Source organism: Stegostoma tigrinum, chromosome 25 (genome assembly GCF_030684315.1).
Source record: "Stegostoma tigrinum isolate sSteTig4 chromosome 25, sSteTig4.hap1, whole genome shotgun sequence".
Taxonomy (NCBI): domain Eukaryota; kingdom Metazoa; phylum Chordata; class Chondrichthyes; order Orectolobiformes; family Stegostomatidae; genus Stegostoma; species Stegostoma tigrinum.
This window is the reverse complement of record NC_081378.1, coordinates 51,735,552-51,760,133: the sequence shown is the minus strand read 5'-3', so window position 1 is coordinate 51,760,133 and position 24,582 is coordinate 51,735,552. Positions and strand designations below refer to the sequence as shown.

The 24,582-nt window shown below is 42.0% G+C and overlaps 1 protein-coding gene across 7 annotated transcripts in view; it reads left to right on the top strand.

Annotated features, from left to right (window-relative positions):
• cdk17 (cyclin dependent kinase 17) overlaps nucleotides 1-24,582 on the top strand; it is a 266,197-nt gene that overhangs the window by 46,938 nt on the left and 194,677 nt on the right. For 6 of the 7 annotated variants that reach the window (XM_048554109.2, XM_048554111.2, XM_048554106.2 and 3 more), the window contains one exon: nucleotides 17,986-18,181. The gene's annotated coding sequence lies outside the window, so the exon portion shown is untranslated. Of the gene's footprint in view, nucleotides 1-17,282; nucleotides 17,381-17,985; nucleotides 18,182-24,582 lie in introns of those variants that run through there. The other variant, XM_048554108.2, reaches the window with a different exon arrangement.

The following is a 24,582-nucleotide window of genomic DNA, read 5'->3' as shown; positions in this document are numbered from 1 at the left end:
ATAAGCATGTGATCTGAAGAATGTGGATTGGAATAATTACTTAGATCACTAATAGAATTAGGAAATAAGTGGATAACTCAGAAAATAGAGGAGTGGTGAAAAGAGCCCTGTGTGCCAGGGTACTTATCCAGCAGGAGTTGTTTTGCTCAGTTAGTTGGATGGCTGGTTTACGATGCAGAGCAATACCAACAGCGTGAGTTTGATTCATGCATTGGCTGGGGTTACTTTGAAGGACTCTCCCTTGTCAATCTCTCCTCTTGCCTTCAGATGTAGTGACCTATGGGTTACACCACCACTCTCTTCTCATTGCACTAAGCCACATTGCTTTGAAAGCATGTGTTTGAATTCCAGTCAGTACTGAATTAGGGATTATATATTTGTAGCTTGAGCTAAAAGGAAGGATATTGAGCAGATCCTTTCCATAATTGTGTAGATTTGAGTCGATATTGGGTGCAGAGAAAACTTTGAGTATACACAGTGATCAAAAAGACTGCTGTCAGTTGGTTTTCAAGCTGTAAATGAAAGATGGTTTATTTGGAGAGACACCAGAATGTTCTGCTTTGTTTGAAATTTAAAATGAACCTGAGCACAGTCTTCAGGAGACAGTAACACACATGCATGTAGTAATTCTTAAAGGGAACGTTGCCAACAGTGGGAGCTGTAAGTTATGCTTATGGTAGTAATACTCTAATTGGTAAAGTATGGTGCAGAATATACTTGGGATTGAAGGTGGTTGATTCTATGTTCTGTCCTTTGAAGGCCAGTGAATCTTTGTTACTTTACCTGAATTACACCATTGTTTTGGGAATATTTTCACTCCATTAATTTGTTAAATAATCGTTGGCAAATTTACTGGTTTGAACCATTTCCGAAACTGGAATAGGAAGAATTGATAAAATGAATGTGAATCAGGATCTTGGGATATTTTAAAATGAACAGATTTTGGAATCAAGTCAAAATTAATTCAAGGATTATTTAAAAGTTCTTCAGTTACATTATATAATGATATACATAGCACACACAAACAAGGAATCAGGACAGATCAGCAGGCAACAGTCATACCTTCTGCAATTGCTAGTAAACTACTATATTATAAGTTTTGATCCCACCACTCCTTGGCAATGTGTCAGAAAAGGCAGTGATTTTATGCTGGCATAGAGACAGAAGATATGTATCAGCTGTTGTAAATATACTACATAATCAATTGTTACCATGGGGAAAATGTATTTGATAGCAGTCTTGGTAATGATCACTTAATTTAGTGTTCCTGTCTCTTTCAAGGCAGACATGGTAATTATATACAATATCAGCTGATGTGCTGCCTACCATGTATCAAGTGAGGAATTTGTGGATTAGTACAAAGGCAGTATTTTCATTTGTTCCATTGAAAAGCATGATATAAAATATGCATGTGAATTGAGTGCTGAAGGAGCAGTAAAGAATTTGTAAATATGGGATGGATTGGCATCAGATTGAAGCGCACACACTTGATTAGTCGTTTATCCATCTAAGGTCTTAAGTGATAATTTTGCCATGCCAGTTTCCTGAAAACATGCTGACACTCTGTGCATGCTATGGAGTAGCTGCAGTGTTGACAATGACCACCCGATCCTGCTAGGTTTAGAATACCAAACACAGTGCTGCCCCATCCCCATTTGCCCCTCAGGTGAGGTGAGCTGCCATCTTGAACTACTTTGGTCCACATACTGTAGATATATGCACAATACCATGAGAGGGACAGTTCCAGCACTTTGACCCAATGACGCTGAAGAATTGACAATATACATCCAAGTCAGAATGCTGTGTGCCTTGGAGGGTATCTTGCAGGTGGTGATGTTCCCATGTTGGTTTCCCGTTTTCCCAGGTGGTGCTGCATTTGTCTTTCTTGTAGGTGATCAGAATTGAAAGCAGTACTCTAAGTGAGGCCGAACCAAAGTCTTACAAAGCTGCAACTTGAATTCCTGATTCTTGTGCTCAATGCCACGATGTTGAGGGATGATGGTTAGTTTCTGATTAGAGATGATCATTGCTTGGAATTTATGTGGCGTGAGTATTACTTGGACAACATTCAGGCTTTAGCTGAAAAGTGACGAGTCTCTTTCTGTATTTTAGGAGCTGTAAATGGTGATGAATATTGTGCAATAATAATTGAACATTCTCACTTCTTTCTGTGTGATGGAGGGATGATTGTTGATGAAACAGCTAAAGATGGTTCTGCCAAGAATACTGCTCTGAGGAATTTGTGTAGAGATGTCCTGGAGCTCAGGTGACTGACCCGCAACAATCACCACTATCTTTCTTTGTGCCAGGTCTGGCTCCAGTTGGCAAAGTGTTTGTTTTCCCCTGATTCCCATTAGCTATAATTTTGCTAGGGCTCCATGATGCATACATTTGTTCAAATGCTGCTTTGATGTCAAGGCCAGTCACTCTCACCTCATCTCTGCAATTCAACCCTTTTGGCCAAGTTTAAACCAAGGCTGTAATGAGGTTAGGAACTAAATGGTCCTGAGGTACCCAAACTGGGCATCAGTGAGCAGTTTATTGCTAAGCAGGTGCTGCCGGATAAGAGAATTGATAACATCTTTCTTCACTTTACTGACAGTGGACAGCTGGGGCATCAAACTGACTTGGAATGCTGTGTTACATTCAGGGCATAACTGGGCAATTTTCCATATTGTTGGGTAGATGCTGGTGTCATAGCCATACTCAAGGAGCTTGGCTCAGGGTGCACAGGTTCTGGAGCATGCATCTTCAGCTATGTCACCATAACGTTGTCAGGGGCCGTAGCCTTTTCAGTATCCAGTGCCTATAACTGTTCTTTGTCACATGGAGTGAATCAAATTGGCTGAAGACTCGCACTTATGATGTTGGGATCTCATAAAGTGATCAATACATCTGGCTGAAGCTTGTTGCAAATTCTTCAGCCACACCTTTGGCAATCAGAGGTAATGGGAACTGCAGATGCTGGAGAATTCCAAGATAATAAAATGTGAGGCTGGATGAACACAGCAGGCCAAGCAGCATCTCAGGAGCACAAAAGCTGACGTTTCGGGCTAGACCCTTCATCAGAGAGGGGGGTGGGGAGAGGGAACTGGAATAAATAGGGAGAGAGGGGGAGGCGGACCGAAGATGGAGAGTAAAGAAGATAGGTGGAGAGAGTATAGGTGGGGAGGTAGGGAGGGGATAGGTCAGTCCAGGGAAGACGGACAGGTCAAGGAGGTGGGATGAGGTTAGTAGGTAGCTGGGGGTGCGGCTTGGGGTGGGAGGAAGGGATGGGTGAGAGGAAGAGCCGGTTAGGGAGGCAGAGACAGGTTGGACTGACTTTGGGATGCAGTGGGTGGGGGGGAAGAGCTGGGCTGGTTGTGTGGTGCAGTGGGGGGAGGGGACGAAGGGACGAACTGGGCTGGTTTAGGGATGCAGTAGGGGAAGGGGAGATTTTGAAACTGGTGAAGTCCACATTGATACCATATGGCTGCAGGGTTCCCAGGCGGAATATGAGTTGCTGTTCCTGCAACCTTCGGGTGGCGTCATTGTGGCAGTGCAGGAGGCCCATGATGGACATGTCATCTAGAGAATGGGAGGGGGAGTGGAAATGGTTTGCAACTGGGAGGTGCAGTTGTTTGTTGCGAACTGAGCGGAGGTGTTCTGCAAAGCGGTCCCCAAGCCTCCGCTTGGTTTCCCCAATGTAGAGGAAGCCGCACCGGGTACAGTGGATGCAGTATACCACATTGGCAGATGTGCAGGTGAACCTCTGCTTAATGTGGAATGTCATCTTGGGGCCTTTGGCAATGATGTGTTGTACCCCCCCCAAAAAAAAAAGTGTGTGAATGGCGGCAGTGGTGTTAGGGTAAATATCTAGGGGGCGGGTCCTGGACTGGAGTCAGTCTGAGCAGTGACATCAACAACAGTGAAGGAGAGCAAGCCTAGGATTGAACAGCGGCGGGTTGGGCTGCTGGATGTGACCTCATGATTCAAAAACTGAGGTAGGCTTGGTTGCTGAGGAACCAGATTTGTAAATTGAATGAGTAGTATCTGAGTAGAGATAAAGTACTTTCTGTTGTTTTAGTCTGCTCTGACTGGAGCATGAGATTGAGAGACCTGGTGACAAGCGGGTAAAGTTGTGAATTCAGTTCTTGGTTTTTGTCTGTATTTGATAAGGTTGATTTAGATGATAAAGTTCAAAATGGCAGGACAACTGGCCCTGTGGAGTGTTTCTCTTGCAATGTGAGAGAAATCTGAAACACTGCTAGTGTCCATGTTTACTATGTATGCAGAAAGTATGTTCAGCTGAAACTCCTGATTTACGTCATGGAGCACCTGGAGCGGTGGGTGGACTCAGTGGAGCATCCACGAGGCTGAAAATGTAATAGGTAGCATGTTTAACCAGTTGGTCATGCTGTCAGTAAGAGTTTGGTGACAACGCAGAAGACGTGTAAGGGCAGGCAGGCAGTGCAGAGTTCCCTGTAACCATTCCCTTCTCAAATAGATTTACTGTTTTTGCTGGGGCGATGGCTTCTCAAGGGAAATTAGCAGCAGCAGCCAGATCAGTGGCACACCATGACTGGCGCCCTTGTACACTGAGGCAAGTTGAAGTGTAGGCAGCCAGTAGTGAAAAGGGACTCGACAGTCAGGGGCACAGGTCGGCATTTCATTACTGTGAGTGAGACTGCAGGTTGGTGTGTTGCCTCCCTGGTGCCAGGGTCAAGGATGTCTCTGAGAGGGCACAGAATATTCTGAAAAGGGAAGGCGTGCAGGCTTGCTATGCCTAAAGAGCTGGTGTCGGAGGGCAGGCTTCAGGTACATAAACCATTGTCTTCTGGGTTAAGTGGGACCTGTACAAGAGGAATGTTGCAGCTAAACTGGAGAAACAACAATGTGCTGGAATGAAGGTTTACTCGTGCCACTTGGGAAGGTTTAACCAGAGAAATGGGAACCAGAGCAGTAGGTCACAAGTAAAATGACCAAGGAGAGTCAGAGACTGAGACCAAAAGGACAAAGAGGAAGAACAGACAGGGAGCGATTACTGAACATGGCCAAACTTGGTGGTGTATTACTTTTAATTCAAGGAGTATGATAGTTAAGGCAGATGAACTTAAAAGGATGGAATAATACATGTAATAATGATGTTGGAGCAATTACAGTGACTTAGTTGAGAGAATGGAATAGTCTGGTAACTGAACCTTCCAGGATCTAGATATTTGAGGCAGGGTAGAGAGGAATTTAGAGGGGTAGGATAACTAGGTTGCTCTAAGCAAGATATGCTGGATATCATGGCGAGTCAGGCAGTATCCATGGAGAGAAAACAAGCTACTGTTTTAAGTCTAGCTGATTCATCTTCAGACCATTACTGATTAGGCAGAATATCACAGCTGTACTGAGGGAGGACAATTTATGGGCGGGCGCTTATCTAGCAAGGTGATATTAGATTAAACCACTTAGTGTGGAAACGGGCCCTTCGGCTCAACAAGCAAGATATGCTGGATATCATGGCGAGTCAGGCAGTATCCATGGAGAGAAAACAAGCTACTGTTTTAAGTCTAGCTGATTCATCTTCAGACCATTACTGATTAGGCAGAATATCACAGCTGTACTGAGGGAGGACAATTTATGGGCGGGCGCTTATCTAGCAAGGTGATATTAGATTAAACCACTTAGTGTGGAAACGGGCCCTTCGGCTCAACAAGCCCACACCGCCCCTTGAAGCCTCCCACCTCAGACCCATCCCCCTATAACCCACACACTCCTGAACACTACGGGCAATTTAGCATGGCCAATCCACCTAGCCTGCACATCTTTGGACTGTGGGAGGAAACCGGAGCACCCGGAGGAAACCCACGCAGACACAGGGAGAATGTGCAAACTCCATTCAGACAGTTGCCTGAGGCTGGAAGCGAACCCCAGTCCCTGGCGCTGTGAGGCTACACTGTTAACCACCGAGCCACCGTGCCGCCACATGTGCATAGAACTCGGGAATAGAAAGGGTGCAGTTGACGGGATTGTACTACACCAGGTGATAGAAGAAAAGATTTGTGGACAGATGATGGAAAAATGTAAAGACAATGGTGTTGTTGTCACGAGTGATTTTAACTTCTTCTCTATCATTTGGGACTTGCATGGTGCTAGTAGCTTCTGGATAGGGATGAATTTGTTGCTGTGTCCCAGACGGTATTTTGAAACAATATGTAAACAGTACAACAAGCCCTGGTATTGGGGAATGAGCACCGCAGGTGATTGAAGTTTCAGTGGGGGAGCATTTAGGGAACAGTCATCATAATTCTGTAAGTTTTACATTATTTATCAATAGGATTAGAATAGTCCTTGGTAAAAGCACTAAATAGGGGAAGTCTAACGACCACAATAAGTTTAAGTAAGAGCTGGGAAATGTAGCGGTGGGGGGGAGAGAGCGAGAGATAACAAGAGGTAGAGCTGGATGAACACAGCAGGCCAAGCAGCATCAGAGGAGCAGGAAAGCTGATGTTTCGGGCCTAGATGGCTGTGTGAGGGCAAATCCACATCTGGCCTGTGGGAATCTTTTAAGGGCCAGTAGATTAGTGTTCAGGGCCAACATGTTCCTGTGAAAATGAATGAAAAGTTGGCGAGATTCAGGAACCTTTAGATGACAAGAGAAATTGAGAGCTTAGTCAAAAAGAAAAAAGTAGAATAAGTAAAGCTTAGGAAACTGAGGACAGAGAGGGCCCTTGAGGAATACAGAGATAATAGAAAAGATCTCAATCAAGGAATTATTACAGCTAGAAGGGGCCATGAAATGTCTTTGGCAAACAGATTTAAGGAAAATCCAAAGGTATTTTGCACGTTTGTAAGTGGCAAGAGGGTAGTTAGGGAAAGGGTATGTCCACTCAATGACAGGGAATTTGTGCATGGAACCAGAGGAAGTGGGTGAGGTCTTTTAATAGATACTTTGTGTCAATATTCACCAAGGAAAAGAGTGTGGTGGATGGTGAGTGTCAGGAGGGTTTTGGTGATATTCTAGAGAGCGTCAAGATCAACAAGGTGCTGGTGTTGGGTGTTTTGAAAAACATTAAGGTCAGCAAGTCTCCAGGACTTGATGGAATCTATCCCAGAATGTTGAGGGTGGCAGATGATGACATTGCTGGGAGTTTGTACCCAATCTTTGTGTCCTCTTTAGTCACAGGAGAGGTCCCAGAGGACTGGAGAATAGTCAGTGTTGTTCTTTTGTTTAAGAAGGGCAACAGGAGTAATCTGGTATAATATAGGCTAGTGAGCCTTAAGACAGTGGCAGAGAAATTATTAGAGACGATTCTTAGGATTTACTCACATTTGGGTAAAATATGGACTTATTATTGATAGGCAGCATAGCTTTGTGTGGGGAAGGCCATGTCTTACAAATTTGATTGAGACTTTTAAGGAAGCGAGAAAGATGATTGAAGGCAGGATGGTAGATGTTATCTATGTAGACTTTAACCAGGCCTTTGACAAGGTCCCTCATGGCAAACTGTTAGAAAAAGTGAAGTCAGATGGGCTCCATGCTGAGCTTGTAAGAATAATACAGAACTGGCTTAGTTGTAGCAGACAGAGTAGCATGTGTTTTTCTGACTGGAGATCTATGACCAGTGGTGTTCCGCAGTGACCAGTGCTGGGAGCCCTGTTGCTTATAAATAGAGGAGATGTAGCTGGCCTGATTGGTAAGTTTGTGGACTTCAGAGATTGGGGGATTGCAGATAGTGAGGGGGATTACCAGTTGATACAGTAGGATGTGGATTGGCTGGAGACTTGGCCAGAGAAATGGCAGATGGTGTTTAATCCAGACGAATGTAAGCTGATGCATTTTGGAAGATCTAATTCAGGAGGGAAGCACAGCAAACTTTGTTTTCAGCAGCATTCTCGACAAACGGGCAGAAATTGTTTACTTAAAATACAGCAAAGTTTTCTGTATAATCAATCGCACTCTCCACGATAACGGAATAATCAGTTGAGGATATGTTTGAGAAGACTCTCTGCTGGTCAGTTTTATTTAAGGCAATAGTGCATTATTAGTTGTGATTTATGCTGTAAATAAAGTATAACAGTGGTGTGTGTGCGCCCAGCATTACGTTGTTTCTATTACTTGTGTGTTTTTACATTGATTAGGTGGACCTCTTAGTCAACCAGAATGTTTGATGAATGGGCACACTCCTGGTCCCATAGGTGCCAGTTTAAAAAAATGTTTGCTGTACAGGTATTCCTGCTATAATGTGTGTTTTGTTAACGTGATTAATGAATAGTCAAACTGTTTGAATAACATGAACTTTCTGCTGTACAGGAATAGTGATTTTTCTGTAGTGATTTCTCTATAGCGCGATTATCTATAGCGCAAGGTCACACAAGAATGCAGCTGTTGCTTTATAGGAGAAATACTTGTATACAGTAGATGGCAGAACCCTTAGTAGCATCAACATACAGAGGGGTCTAGGTGTATGGGCTCACACTTTCTTGAAATTGGCAACATGAGTGGATAAGTTGGTCAGAGCCATATGGCATGCTTGCCTTCATAGTTTGGGGCACAGAGTATTAAAGCTAGCAAATCTTGTTGCAGCTGTGTAGAACTAAATATTCCAAATGTGGTCTAAATAGTGTTCTGTAGTGGTTGCCACACTAGCAGAAGGATGTGGAGGCTTTGGAAAAGACACAACAGTGATTTACTGGGATCTTGTCTCATTTAGCTGTGAGGAGAGATTTGATAAATTTGATTTGTTTTCACTTGAATGTAAAAGGATGAGGGGGCAATAGAAGTTTACAAAATTATGAGAGGCATGGTTAGAATGGATAGATGGAGTCTCTTTTCCCAAGGCAGAAATATCAGTTACTAGGGAATAGGTTGAGGGTGAAATGGAATAGGGGAGAAATAGGGTTTTTGTTTTACATACGATGGTAAGCACCTGCAGAGCATTACCAGAGGAGGTGGTAGAGGCAGATACAATAGCAACGTTTTAAGAGGCATCTTGATAGATATGAGTAGGCAGGGAATAGAGGGATATGGACTGTATATAGGCAAATGATGTTTATTTGATAAAAGACACAGCTTTGGTGGGCCAAAGGGTCTGTTTCTGTGCTGTACTGTCTTTTGTTCTTGTGGCAGGACTACAGATCTTAGATCTTTGTGGAATCGCTTAGCTTTGTCTTTCACTTGTTGCTTATGTTGCCTGGCATGCAAATAATTTAGTGTTGTAGCTTCACCAACTTTACACTTAATTTTTATTCCTGGTGCTCCCTCTGGCCTTCCATGTGCTACCTAATGGAAAAAAATTTACTTGATATTGAACTAAGAGTTCATCCTTTTGTTTGATAGTGGTACAGTGGGGAATGTGCTGGGGCAGTCAGTTTACAGATTGTGGGTGGAGCTGTTTTTGTTATTCCTGATGGCCTGCAATGCCTCCTGGATGCCCAGCCTTGAATTGCTACATGTACTGAAAATCTATCCTGTTTAACCCAAAATCTGTCCTGCAGCACACATGTTAGAGAGAGTATTCTCATCGTGAAGATATGACTTGTTCTTCACAAGGATCGAATGGTGGTCGCTCCTGCCAGTGCTGTCATAGACAGATGTAATGTGGCTGATAAATCGCTGAGTGTGGAATCAAGTAAATTTTTTCCACTAGTTAGTTGCATTTCCATCATCAGACTGTCTGAGATTTATGCAACAAATTTGTTGGCTTTTGATATGCAGCAACCCTCAGTCTGTGCTTACTGATCTTTTGAAATTCCTTTGCATTTTGTTGGCAGCTGTTCAACAGACTGCTTTCTTGCACCGTCTTCTCCATCCAACAACATCTGTCAAGTTGTCACTCTCAAATTCAATTTGAGGCCAAGGGCTTTCCATGAATGATTGAGAAAAAGAAGCAAAACACTTGTGAAGTTAGCCTGGTGTGATTTTCTTGTTCTGTTGCATGGTCTTGTCACTTTAGTATGAAAACCAAAGAAAAATCTGTTAAATCATACAGCACGGAAACAGACTGTTAGGTTCAACTCACCCATGCCAACCAGGTTTCTCAAACTAAAATAGTCCCGTTTGCTTGCATTTGGTCCATATCCCTCTAAACCTTTCTTATTCATGTACCTGTCCAAATGACTTTTAAATGTTCTAACTACCTGCATCTACCACTTTTTCTGGCATTCATTCCACATATGAACTACCCTCTGTGTGGAAAAGGTTGCTTCTGAGGTCTTTTTTAAACTTTCCTCCTCTGACCTTTTGAACTGCCCTACTCTACGGAAAAGACCATTCCTATTCACCTTATGTGGGACCTTCATGATTTTATAAACTTCTAAGGTGACCCCTCAACCTCCTACACTCCAGTAAAGAAAGGTCACAGCCTATCCAGGATAACAAAGTGTGGAGTTGGATGAACACAGCAGGCCAAGCAGCATCTCAGGAGCAGAAAAGCTGACGTTTCTGGCCTAGAGCCTTCATCAGAGCCCTCTGATGAAGGGTCGAGGTCAGAAACGTCAGCTTTTCTGCTCCTGAGATGCTGCTTGGCCTGCTGTGTTCATCCAGCTCCACACTTTGTTATCTTGGATACTCCAGCATCTGCAGTTCCCATTATCACAGCCTATCCAGCTTCTGTTATTACCCAAATGCTCCAGTTCCAGTAAGCCTTTTCTGTACTGTCTCCAATTTAATAATACGCTTCCTACAATAGGGCAGCCAGAACTATACACGTTTTGTTTGTTTAACAGCATGGTGTTTATTGCAGAGTAGTACTTGTTTTTCGTGCAGTTTTTTTTTTAATTTGTGTGATCCATGATGCATTTGGCTCAGCAAAGTAATTCTCTCCTATAGAATCGCAACCCAGGTATCCCTTGACAGTGGGTCAGTGAAATTCATTGATTGTGATTGATTTGGGTTTCAGTTGATGCATTTAGTATAAATGTTAATAGATGAATTGAATTTTCTTTTGCTGAGTATTGAATTGGAAAATCCTTAGGAATGCATCTTGAATATCAGTATTTTTTGCATATTTTGGTTCTTTGAACTTAACCTACACTGTCACCTTATACATGGTTTTGCAAACTAGGATTCTGTGGTTAATAATTTACTCTATTGTGCAACACATGCAAATAGGTTAGTCCTTTTTATTTCTGAAAGATCAGACTGCTTCTTTTGTCCATTCATGGATCAGTCTTCTGTCAAGGCAACTTGCAGCTTCAGATCAAAGTGAAATGAATGAAAGTCACCATGATTTCAGAGCACCATAGTCTGCTCCCTCGTGAGACTGATACTGAGGTAAACCTGAGAGTCTTCATGCTTCCACAGAGAGTAAACCTGAGAAGCCTGACCTTGCTGGTGACCTCAACCAATGCAACAATTGAACCTGTGCTGTCAGTATTTCTCCAAATTTTTTTTTCTTTCATTTGTGGGACGTAGGTATTGCTGGCTGACCAGCATTTATTGCCTGTCCTTAGATGCCATTAGGGAATCGGTGGTGAATAGCTGCCTTGATCTGCTGTAGACCTATAATGCTGTTAGAGAGGGATTTGCAGGATTTGGACCCAGCAACAGTGTAGGAGTAGCAATTATATTCCCAATTCAGGATAGTGAGTCGCTTGGAGGGGAACTTATAGGTAATGGTGTTGTATGTGGCTGCAGCCCTTGTCTTCCTAGATTCCTTTTATTCATTCACGGGTTGAAGTGTTGCTGGCTAGGCAGCATTTACTGCCCATCCCTAATTACCCAGAGGGCAGTTAAGATTCAACCACATTGATGTTGGTCTGGACTCACCAAACCAGGTAACGATGGCAGTTACCTTCCCTAAAGGACATTAGTGAACCAAATGGGTTTTTCCTGACAGTTAACAATGGATTCATAGTCGTCATTAGACAATTAGATATTTATAGAATTCAAATTTCCCCACCTGCTGACGGCATTCAAACCGGGTCCCCAGAACGTTATTTGGGTCTCCGGATTAACAATCCAGCGATTATACCACTGGGCCATCACCACCCCCCTACCAACTGAAGTGGTTAAGAGTTTAGTAGGTGCCACCTAAGGATTTTTTGCCATGCATCTTGTAGATTACACACACTGCTACTGCTGAAGCTCTGAGGTGAGGGGGTGGATGTATGTGATGCAGTGCCATTTCAAGTGGATCGCTTTGTCCGGGATGGTGTCAGTCGTCTTGAGTTCTGTTGGCACTGCATCCACCCAGGCAAGTAGTAAGTGAGCCATCCCATTCCTGACTTGTGCCTTGTAAATGATGAGCAGCCTTTCAGGAGTCAGGAGGTGAATTACTTGCAACAGTATTCCTAGCTTCTGACCTTCTCTTGTAGCCACTGTGTTTATGTGGCAAATCCAGTTGATTTTCTGGTAAGTGGTAATACCCAGGATGTTGTTAATGGCAAATTCCTAGATCTAATCTTGTAGCCTCAATATTTATAAACATTTTCAAGCCCATACTGTTCATAGATGTTATTTACACACCTGTGGAGCAGATAGGTTTTGAACCTGAGCCTCCTGGCTCAAAATTAGGGACATGACCACAAAAATCTTTGTACAATATTTGTACGGGTAGTCAACTTAAATTTCTGGTCAATGGTAAACCCCTGGACGTTGAAGTGGGGGATTTGGTAATGCAAATGCCATGGCAGTTGGTTAGATTCTCTTGTTGGAAATGGTCACTACCTGGTACTTGTGTGGCATGAATGTTACTTGCTACTGTCAGCTCCAACTTTGATATAATTTAGACCATGCTATACTTGGCCATGGACTACTTCGGTATCTAAGGAGTGATGAATGGTACTGAAGGTTGTGCAAGTGGAAAATGCATACTTCTGACCTTGTAATAGGGTGGGAAGTCGTTAGTGAAACAGCTGAAGATGGTTTGGCCTTGGACCTGTTTGTGCTTTTCCACCTGTGAGGCTGAACTTCCTGTAACGCTCAAATAGAAGCAAAGTATACAATTTCTGGAGATCCAAAATATAAACTGAAAACACTGGAGAAAGTTAATGGGGCTAGCAGCATCTGTGGAAAGAGAAACATTGGAACAGTTCTGAGATTAAACCAATTACTGAGAAATTGGGCACATGTGTAACTGAAGAACTGAAATACACAACTGGCAGAACTCAACAAGCTTGGCAGTTTTGAAGTTAAGTTAAGCAGACTGTGGGGCATTTGATGGTGAACAACATGACCCTGATCCTTAAGGCGCAAATGTCTTATTGTAATTGAAGAGAATCTCAGATTTTTGAGGACTTGGTAAATGTTTGAGTCTAACTTTGGTAAACTTAGTCATACCATTGAACCTTGGAGAATAAACCATGGGTGGGAAAGGATGGCTGTTAAGTTTGAACTCAAAGGCATAATGACTTTAGAAATCTCAAAGCACAGGATGAGGTTCCAGGAGATTGAGAGGTAGCAGCAGCAGCTTGTAAATTTAGTTTTGCTGATTGAAGTTTTGGCTCTCATGCACCTAGATATCAGTTAAACAATTGCAGGGAACAAAAAATGCTTTGAAGTCCAGTGGAAGATTCAATGGTAAGACTGAGTGGTGTCCTATCAGATGATGTTACTAGGGCAAGTGTGAGAGAAATGGTGAAGCAGGAGGGGACCAAGGATGAAAGACTGCAGAGGTTACCATGCAGTCCCGTCGTTGGAGGAGCTATCATGCCCGTAAAGTGACCAATAACAGCAGGATTCTGAGAGATGTCAGACATGAAAAAGAGCAAAATGCATTTGAATGTGAAGTGTTGGAATCAAGAACAGAAAGGAGGAAGAACCATAACATTCTCACAGAATATTATTTGGCATATACCAGCAATTTGTTGTGGATGTTGGAAATCTGAAATACACAACTGGCAGAACTCAACAAGCTTGGCAGTGACTTTGGGGAGAGAAACAGAGTTTATGGACTCGATCTCACATCTTTTGGCTAACTGTAAGGTGCGTCAGATTTTTTCGGTGGCTATTTTGCCATGACCCCGAGCGAGTTTTCTCACTATCTATTCAAACAGGTCTTCATGCCCCTTGTCCATTCTGGAAGGAAAACAGCTTCGGGGAATGCAGAAAGAGTCAAAATGGGTGGTGGACGGCCCGACATTTAGCTTGTCACCCCTTCAGTGGAGAAAATGCTGACACTGACCATTTCGAGTGGCTGACTGACAGTGTCCAAACTCCAGAATTGGTATCAAAGGCTATCCTTGACCCCCCTCCTGAGCAAAGGCTATTCGCCTTGTCTTGAATGAGATCTGATAACAACTCTGATATCTTTCTGATATCTATCTTTCTGTGGATGCTAAACAGCACAGCAAGACAGAAGTAATATGATGCTCAGAACTCAGGATGAGTGGGCAAAGTACACAAACGTGGTGCAAGGCAAGGATGATGTGAGCATCTATATTGGCTTAGTCACTGAGTACTGTGACAAGGAGCAAAGAGCCTGGGGATGCAGCCTGGTCCAGCATACAAACTGGGCTCCTGTGTCTGAGCATCCAATGTCCTAGCAGTAGTGCTACACTGATAGCTGCTGGTGCAGTATTGAAGTGTAGAAGCATGCTGTAAGTGGATTGGAGATTTGCCATGGAGTTCTTAAAAGCCGGCATACGTCGGATGCCAGTCTTCATGGATGTAGGCTGCATGTGGCCAGTGCCCTTAGACCATGTTTTGAAGTGTTGGTTCCTGCTGTCCAACTGCAAGTTCTTTGGAGCAGGTGGTGAACTGAAGTTGCTAGGTACCCGCTCCGATTTCTATGTCAGGATTTCTCTACATGTAGCTTGTTTGGGGTTCTTAGTAAGACAAGAAGCAAAATATTAGTGAGGTGAGTTGGGATGTTATTTAGCAATTAGTAATTCCCTTAATTGGCAACTTGTCACTGTCTAGTGAAAAACTTGCCATGCCGCTCAGCAAAAGGATAAAAGATGACACGTGATACACTTCTGACATCAATTTGAGCTTATTAGGACTCCTTGCCCAATTCTGCCTCAAATCTTGCCGTGGCCCATGCTGCTGAGACCCCTATAATGTGTTCTGCCCTTTGCTTTGGAAGTTGACTCAGTCTTATGATGGTGGACTAGTTGTATTTTTTCATAGAACTTAACTATGGACAAATTGGAATATAACTGAGGTAAAGATGCTAACGTTCTTACTGATTGCTGATGATCTAATAATTGTAGAAATGCAAATAGTCTGAATAGCTTTCTCCTCGCAACCAGTATCACAATCAGTTAATGTATGTACGTGATTTTACAAAGTGCTTCATGTTGTTTCTAAGATGTTTAAGGTGCTTTGTTTCTTGCTATCTGCTCTTTGCCAACATGATACTAAATACTTGGCAAGTAACTTTACTTGAACCTGCTTTGTGTATCCCTGAGTTTGCTTTAATGCAGTCTTTTTTTTGATGTGTTGCAGTATTGTATGCTGATACTGCAGTATTGGAGAATACTGTTAAATGGCTTCAAATAGGCAGTGTATTCTGTAATATTTTGTAATTTTAAAGACATTGTCAAATGCATTTATTATAGCTCTTCCACATTGTGAATGCAGCACATGAGTACTTTCTCTTTGCAAATTCACAGATTAAATAGCCTAGAGTCTGGGTACAAGGTAGCCCGTTTATTGTTGACCGTCTGCCAGAACTCGGTTTGATGATGACATCTACACAGGCTTACGAGTTTCTATTTTGAGTCCTTTTGGCTGAACAGACTGATTCTCAACCTTGCAGATATTTGGGTACATCGGCAGGAAATGGAATCCAACGTGCAAGATTTTCCTTTTTCTTCATTGCTACTGCACTTCGTTTATGATTTAAGATGTTTGAACTTGAAACATGATAGAGCTTGATGGACAAATCAATATTTTGAACAAGTAGTCAAGCTCCATCTAGTCATTAAAGTCATTGCTAGTCTAAACTTTTTAATTTTTTTTTACTTCTGTAACTAAGATTTTATATGTAGTGCTATCTCGGGTACAAAGCACCTATGTGAAGTGACATTGTACACTTTTCACTATCTCTTGTACTCTGTACTTGAGCACATGTGACAATAAAATCTAAATTGAAGCATAGCTTGTGCTTTTTTGAGTGCTTTTGTTCTTGCCTGAAATGTTGGCCATTTGGGAGCTGAGAAAACAAATCCTGGTAGGGAGAACACCTTTGAGCTAACCAGCTGCAGTGTCCAGGCAATTTTAGTTAATTTTGCAACAACAGCTCACCACTAGGACATCTGTTGACTTAAAGAAGTCTTTGTCATCAAACACTTGCTGCTATTTTCCTCCCTTTGTCCCCAACGCCTGGCAATTTCAGGAATATGATGGTTGTAACTACGTTTAACAAGTGAGACTAATCACACTATGAAAAGTGTCAAGATGTTTCTCTGTTGTCTAGAACAAGCAACATCCTGAAGCATATTCTTCTGGTCACCGAATTTTGCCAGAAACTTACTGTGGTCTTGGACCTCCCAGAGAAACCTCTGACATGGGTCTTTGATACTGGGAAAAACGGAGGAAAATGTTGAGAATGACAGAACCTCTTAATTGCATTTATCAGCCTGCTCAAAACTTTGATTCAGCAATTTGCAAGATTCTGTGCATTGTTCTCCAGAGATTTAGGCATCCAAGAAACTTGTTCATAAGTGCTTCTTGATGACTTATCTTCCAATGACTTGAGTGGGAATTCTGAAACAGGTGCTTCTAGAAGTGAGGTAACAAAGTGTGAAGCTGGATGAACACAGCAGGCCAAGCAGCATCTCAGGAGCACAAAAGCTGACGTTTCGGGCCTAGACCTGTCAGCTTGTGTGCTCCTGAGATGCTGCTTGGCCTGCTGTGTTCATCCAGCTTCACACTTTGTTATCTTGGATTCTCCAGCATCTGCAGTTCCCATTATCTCTGACACAATTTTAACCTCACTGCGAAGCTTCCAGAAATGAGACTGGTTTTGACCAAATCCGTGTGGAAGTTGCCATACCACTCACAATTTACCTGACTCTGGTTATTCATTCGTTCATTCCAAGAATATCTGCCCTCTGGTTAGAGCATTAAACATTGCCTCAATGGAAACTCTGTAACCTCTGTCACCTCCATATCGAAACCATGGCAGCTACCTTCTTCAAAAGGCTCTGAAGGCTCCCATTGAAGAGAAGATCCAGTAATGGATCAGCTGTCCTGGCTCAGCCTTCTGCATACCCACTTATTGTGAATGAGTTATTGCTGGTGTTGGAATACAGCTTATGCTTTTGACATGCTAGAGATTTGTTATAAGGCCTGTAGTCTTACACTATTCTTTCTCCCAGCCTCCAGAATCCCAGGATCAGGCTGGGAGAGAGTGGTGCACAAACTGTGTGGAATCATGAGTGGGATCACTAGATGTTAGGACCATCAATTATACCTTGATGCTAAGTGCACCCTGACTTGATTATGGCATGCCAACAGAAAGGGGTATGTCTACTTATTTACACATCATTGGATCTTCAGTTTCAATGGATGGATTATCATGACGCCATATATTTTTCAGGACTTTTTTTTTACTCTGCCCTGAGGTGCCTCTCTTAGTGGTTATTGTTTCAGGTGATGGGAGTTGAAAAAAAGTTAGATATTTTACCTTGCCTAATGCTAATAGATTTTTAATACAGTGGTTGAATATTTAATCTTCAAGTTTAGCTTTGAATCTATTTAAATTTTATTAATAGCTATTAACCATCTTTCCCTTTCCATTAATTACTTGGCATCATTGACACTTTATCAGAAGTTTACACTTCTATGGATGGTGTTCTCAAGAGACTATTATTCATATCAGCATGAAGTTCCAGCCGGTGTAAGCAACTATTGGCACATCTGGCCTAATGCTGGAGCTCAACATTTGAAATTAATTTGTTCTAAATTTTTTTCTGAACAAATAAGTACTGTAGAGTGAAGCATAAAACTGTAATTGAGATGCCTTTTAACCACCCACTTATTCTTAGCATACTTTTTTTTAAAACTGGTTTGTTTTGTGTAGCAAATCAAATAACTGAATATTCATAACTATTTCTTTCCCATTGCAGCACGTGCTTATCTACGAGAAGAATAGAACAACTATTGGCCTCCGTATCTCCTTTTTCAGTACTTTTCTAGAAGATCGAAAAGTAGATAGCAATCTAGATTGTGGGAACAAATATTGAACTTTAGAATCCTGCAGCTGAAGAATGAAAACATAAAGGAATGACCAAATTTAAGGATTGGAAACTGTGACTGAGATATGTGAGTAAACCTCATTATGAAAGTTAGCTTTGGAAGTCTCGTTTTATCATTAATTGACCAAGGTTGTATGGCCACAAAAGGAGTCTGCTGTTTTTGTTGAAATGTTATCAAGGTCTATTGAAAATCCTAATGAATTCTCTATTGATGAAAATCACTCTGAAATTCTCTCATCATAGTCTTAGAGTCTGAGAGATTTACAGCATAAATGACTCTTGGGCCCATCGAGTCTGTGCCAGCGAAAAACAACCATCTAACTATTATAATCCAATTTTCCAGCATTTGGCCCATAGCCTTGTATGCCTTGACATTGCAAGTGCACATCTGAATACCTCCTCAGTGTTATGAGGATTTCTTCCTCCACTCCTCCACCACTCTTACAGGCAGTGAGTTACAGATACTCACTACCCTCTGGATGAAAAAGTTTTCCTCTTATCTCCTCTAAGCGTTCTGCCCCTTAGCTTAAATCTTTGCCCCAGGGTTATTGATCCTTCCAGCAAGGGGAAAGGATTCTTCCTGTCTACTGTATCTCTGCCCCTCATAATTTTATACATTTTAATCCCATTCTCTGTTAATCTTTTCTAAGGAAAACAACCTCAGTCTGTCCAATTTCTCTTTATAATTGAAGTTGTGCAACCTGGCAACATCCTGATAAATCTCTGCACCCTCTGTCGCACTATCATAATCACCCTATAATGTGGATTTTGGAACTGAGCACAATACTTTAGCTGTGGCTTAACCAATGTTACGTACAGTTCCAATATAACCTTCGTGGTTCCCAGGACCCTGCCATTCATCATATATTTCTTGCCTTTTTTTGACTTGCCCAAGTGCATTACCCCACATTTTATCTGGATAAATTTACGTTTGTCACTGATCATCCTATCTGATGAAGCCATCTGTATCCTCTTGTTGGGTGACACAGTGGCTCAGTGGTTAGCACTGCTGCCTCGCAGCGCCAGCAACCTGGGTTAGATTCAACCCTTGGGCGACTGTCTGTGTTGAGTTTGCACGTTCTCCCTGTGTCTGCGTGGATTTCCTCCAGGTGCTCCAATTTCCTCCCACACTCCAAAGGGTGTGCAGGTTAGGTAAATTGCCCATAGTGTTCAGGGATGTGTAGAATTGGGGGTCTGTTTGGGATTCTGAGGGTCGGTGTGGACTTATTGGGCTGAAAGGTCTGCTTCCAAACTCTGGGAATTCTATGATGTATGATGATCATCCAATCTGATGAGGCCATTTATATTCTGTCCTAACCTGGTGTTACCCTCCTCACTGTTCACCACCCCAACAATACTTGTATCATTTGTGAAGTGATCTACCCTCCTATATTCAAGTTTAAATCACATAGAAAGCACAAACAAGAGGGGCCCCAACCCTGACCCCTGTGGGGCCCTATTGATATAGACTACCAGTTACAATACATACGGCTAGGCAAATGCTTTGGGGACAAACCCCAACATCTCAATGAGTGAAACTTGAGTGAAATTAAAAAACTAAAATTATAAAGTTGTCTGGGTAGTGGTGATCTGACAGCTTAAGATCTGTATGCTATCTGCAAAGCACAAGTCACTAATGTGAGGAGGTACCCTTCACTTGCCTGAATGGGTGTCACACCAATGACATTCAAGCTCAACACCATCCAGGTCAAAGCATCCTGCTTGATTGGCACCCCATCCAGTACGATGTTCAAAATTTCTTTCCTTTGACACAACACATACTGGCAGCAATGTGTACCATTTTCAAGCTATGCTGCAATTACTCACTAAACCTTCTTTGATAGCAGCTTCCAAACCCGTAACCACAATGTCATGGGCAACAGATGAACGGGAACACGGCCTGAAAGTTCCCCTTGAAACCACAACATCCTGACTTGGAATTATATTGCACCTTCACTGCATGTAGATAAATACAGGTATCCTGGTACTCCCTCCCTAGCAGCATTGTAGGTAACCCTAAAGCCCCAGGGCTACAGCAGTTCAAGAGTCAGTTCATCATCACCTTCTATAGGGCACTTGGGGACGGCCAAAAATGCTGGTCCTGTCAGTGACACCCTCATTCCCTCGAACAACCAAAAAAAATTTAATTTTAAAATATTTTCCCCTTCCTTTGTATGGTTATTTGTGTTGTGACAAACATCCCAGGTTTGAATACATAAATAAACCATACTTCTGTTTTAACCCTAAAGTGAGTTTGTTGCTGGTCACTTTTATATTGGAGATAACAAACTGAGGATTTGGAGACTGTCGCAAAAAATGGAGAAGATACAACTTTAAACAAAAATTCCCAGCTTAGAGACCAAACAGGAGAAAAATAAAACTGCCATCTCCCCCCATCCATACTAATAGAATAAAAAGCATAAAAATAAAGCAACTGAGTTGGATGATTACCATCCAAGGATCCTTTGGAAGATGGGGCATATCTACTGGAACATATTTGAGCCCCCACCCTGTATTTTTAAATAAATCACTGCACTTTTGGACAGTTCCCATATAATGAAAGAGGCTAATATAGTTCCCAACTTTGTAGGATAAAAAGTTCCGAGATGAACTATATGGATATTTATCAGTTCATTAATTTGACATCAGGCACGGGGCAGTTGCATGAGAGAATTCATTACTGGTGCAAAAGGAGGTTGTGTCTTATAAATTTAATTGTAATACTTTGAAGAAGTCACTCAGGTATCAGATGAGGGTAGGTCAGTGTTGCCTGCTTTGACTTCTTAAAAAATCCCCTTGATAAGGCACAACACGAGATGTTTCTCTGCAATATCAAAGTCTCTGATACTGGTGCTAATATAAGGTGCTAGTTTGAGAAATCCCAGCAGAATGTAGGCTAGAAACAGTCTCAGATTTTGGCGATAACAGGAACGGCATATGCTGGAAAATCTGAGATAACAAGTTGCAGAGCTGAATGAACACAGCAGGCCAAGCAGCATTGTTGGAACAGGAAGACTGACGTTTCTGGCCTACACCCTCCTTCAGAAATACCTGAATTTCTGATACTGCTTGACCTGTTGTGTTCATTCAGCTCTGCACCTTGTTATCACAGATGGATTTTGTTGTTTCAGATCAGTGACCAGTGAGCACTTTCAGGTGGCACCATTGTTCTTTACTAGGTATGAGGTGGTAGTGGTGTAGTGATAACGTCATTGAACTGTATTTTAGAAATTCACGCTAATGTTCTGGAGATAACCAAGTGTGGAACTGGAGGAACACAGCAGGCTGGGCAGCATCAGAGGAACAGGAAAGCTGACATTTCCGGGAAGGATCCCCTTTTTGTTGTCTCTGACTCCAGCATCTGCAGCTCTTGCTGTTTTAATGGTCTGGAGACATTTTTAATCCCACCATGGCAGATGGTGCAATTTGAATTCAATAAAATCTTGAATTAAAAGCTAGCCTAATGGCAACCCTGTTGATTTTTGTAAGAACCCATCCAGTGCGCTAATGTTCTTTAGGGAAGGAAATCTGCCATCCTTTCCCGGACTAACCTACATGTGGCAATAAATGCTGGTTGAACCAGTAACATCCCAGAACAAATTAAAGCAAAAACAGACTGTGTGTTTAGATTGATTTAGATTTGTTTATCTGATTTAGGTTATTTTGTTGGTGGGTTTTGTATGATGAGTGGTGCTTTAGTGCACTTGTATCCATTTTGAAATATACTGCAATTCCATCATGCATGTTTTGCAGATCTGTCCTGGTTTTTATTAATAATTTGGATGTAGTTGTTTAAGATTTAATCTGGGCAATTACACATGATGTTAAGACTTATGTGAGTGCTAAGATTGTGGACAGCTTCAACAGACTACTTATGCGTGTTCGGTGAATTGGCTTCATGGTTGACATATGTTTTCTTGAGTATATTCAATGACCTAATCTTGATTGCTTATGGGGATAGAGAATTCCGAAGAGTAATTCCCCTCCAAGAGGAAATTTCTTATGCGCGTTGGCAAGGCGAATGTCCAACATACACCGTTTTGAGGGACTTATTTAAAAAAGGTAGAGAAAGATCTTGGCATTATAGTACATTAATCTCTAAATATCCATGAGCCATGGCTTGAAGCTATCACTAGTGTGAATGGGGTCTTAAGCTGCTTTTATAGGCCAATTGATTTATAAGGTGAGGGATAATATTTTGTTATTACACTTAGAAACATAGGAGTAGGTTACCAAGCCTGTCATGCCATACAGTTAGGTCATGGTTTGTCTGCTATCTCAATACCACTTTCTTAGAATATCTCCATATCTCTTAATCCATTAGCCTCCAGAAACCAATTAATTTCTGTCTTGAGCATGATCAGTGATTTGAGCTTCCATTATCCCTTTGGAGTAGAGAATTCCAAAGATTCACCACCCCTGAATGTGGAAGTTCCTCCTCATCTCAGTCTTAAACAGCCTGCCTCTTATCCTGCAATTATGTCCCCTTGTTTTAGCACATTTCCAGCCAGTCAGTCTGTCTACATCCACCCTTTCGCATCATGTAAGAATTTTGTAAGTTTCAATGAGATCACCATTCATTTTTGAAATCCGTACAGAATATGAACCCACTTTCCACAGTCTGTCCTCAGAAGACCACCTCATCATCCCATGAATTAATCTGGTGAACTTCGTTTGAACTCTCCCTTTTGCAAGTATCTCCTTCCTTAAGTAAACAAACCAAAACTGTACACAATACTGCATGTGTGGTCTTGGCAAGGTGCAATACGACTGCAGTAACTCCTATACTCAAATATACTTGAAATAAATGCCAACAATCTCTTTGCCTTCCTAATTGGATATTGCACCTGCTTGGTAACTTTAGGTGGGTCGTGGAGAAGGCCACCCATGTCCCTTTGGACGCATGGACTTCCCAACCTTTTCTGTTCAAAGGGTGTGTGGACATCATTGGCTATGCCAGCATGTATTGCCTAGAAGGCAGTTAAGGGCCATTCATGTTACTGTGGGTGTGGAGACACAAGTCAGCCAGGTTAGGTAAGCGGGATGGATTTCCTTACCTAAATTGAACCAGATGGGATTTTAAGGGGGAGTAGGTGGCATAGTGGTAGTATCACGGAACTAGTAATTCAGAAATTCAGGCTAATACTCTGGGGAATGGGTTTGAATTCCACCATGGCAGATGGTGAAACTTGAATCAGCGAATATGTGGAATTAAAAACCAGCCTAATGGTGACCCATGTAACCACTGTCGATTGTTGTAAAAGTCTGTCTCATTCACTAGTGGTCTTTAGGTGAGGAAATTTTGTCATGTTTACCTGGTCTGGCATATATCTGACTCCAGATCCACTGCAACATCGTCGACTCTCAACTGCCCTCTGACATGGCCGTAGCAAACCAATCAATGCAAGCAGCAATTAGTAATGGACAACAAAAGGCCAAGCCAGCAACATCCACTTCCCAAGAAGAAATACATTGTCATAAATGACAATTGACATTGTAGTTATACAGTTACTATTAGGCTAACTTTAATTCCAGATTTTTGTTGAATTCAAATTTTTCCATCTGGCACTTTGGCATTTGTACCTGGTGCCCTGGATTACTAGCCCAGTGACATTACAACTACAAATTGACGTCCATGTTTTTATTTCAAAGCGTTTTAACCAAATTATCCCCATAACTCTCTATGCTTTCGAAAATCATAAATTTATCAAACTCTCTTTTAAACATACTCATAGTCTGAGCTTCCACCGCCCTCTGGTGTGGAGAATTTTGAAGATTTTCAACTCTCTAAATTAAAACAAAACTGTTATGCTCAGTCCTAAACTATATCCCCTTATTTTTAAATCATGTCCCATGGTTTCCCAATGAGGGGAAATAACCTACTCACATATGCCATGTCAATCCCTTTAAGTATTTTGTACTCTAGGGAATATAGATTCAATTTGCCCAATCTCCCTATAGGTCCGTCCTGCCATCCTCAAAACCGTCTGGTCCACCTTTGTTGTCCAGTCTCTATAGCCCTTCCTGATAAAGAAACCAAAACTGCACATACTACTCCAGGTACAGTCCAGTCAAGCATCTGTACAATTAAAGCAAGACCTCACTACTCCTCAGCTGAAGCCCAGTTGTGGTAAAGGCTAACATTCCATTAGCCTTTCACATAGCTTGCTGCATGCTTTACTAGCATAAGTAAAGCTTGTTAGAAGATAAGTTTTATGAATTAAAATAAATTGAAACAAAATGAATTTAAATAACGCATAAGATGGCAGGATAAGTTATTATTGCCGCTGCAGTATATGGAACTGGATGGACACCTATGCAGTCCAAGTCAACCACATTAGCAGCAAGTATCTTCAGGCTGTCACCTTTCAACAAATATTCTACTTTTCTGTTTTTTCTACCAAAGTGGAGAACTTCATATGTAGCCACATTATATCCTGCCTGCCATGTTGTGGCCCATTCAAGTAG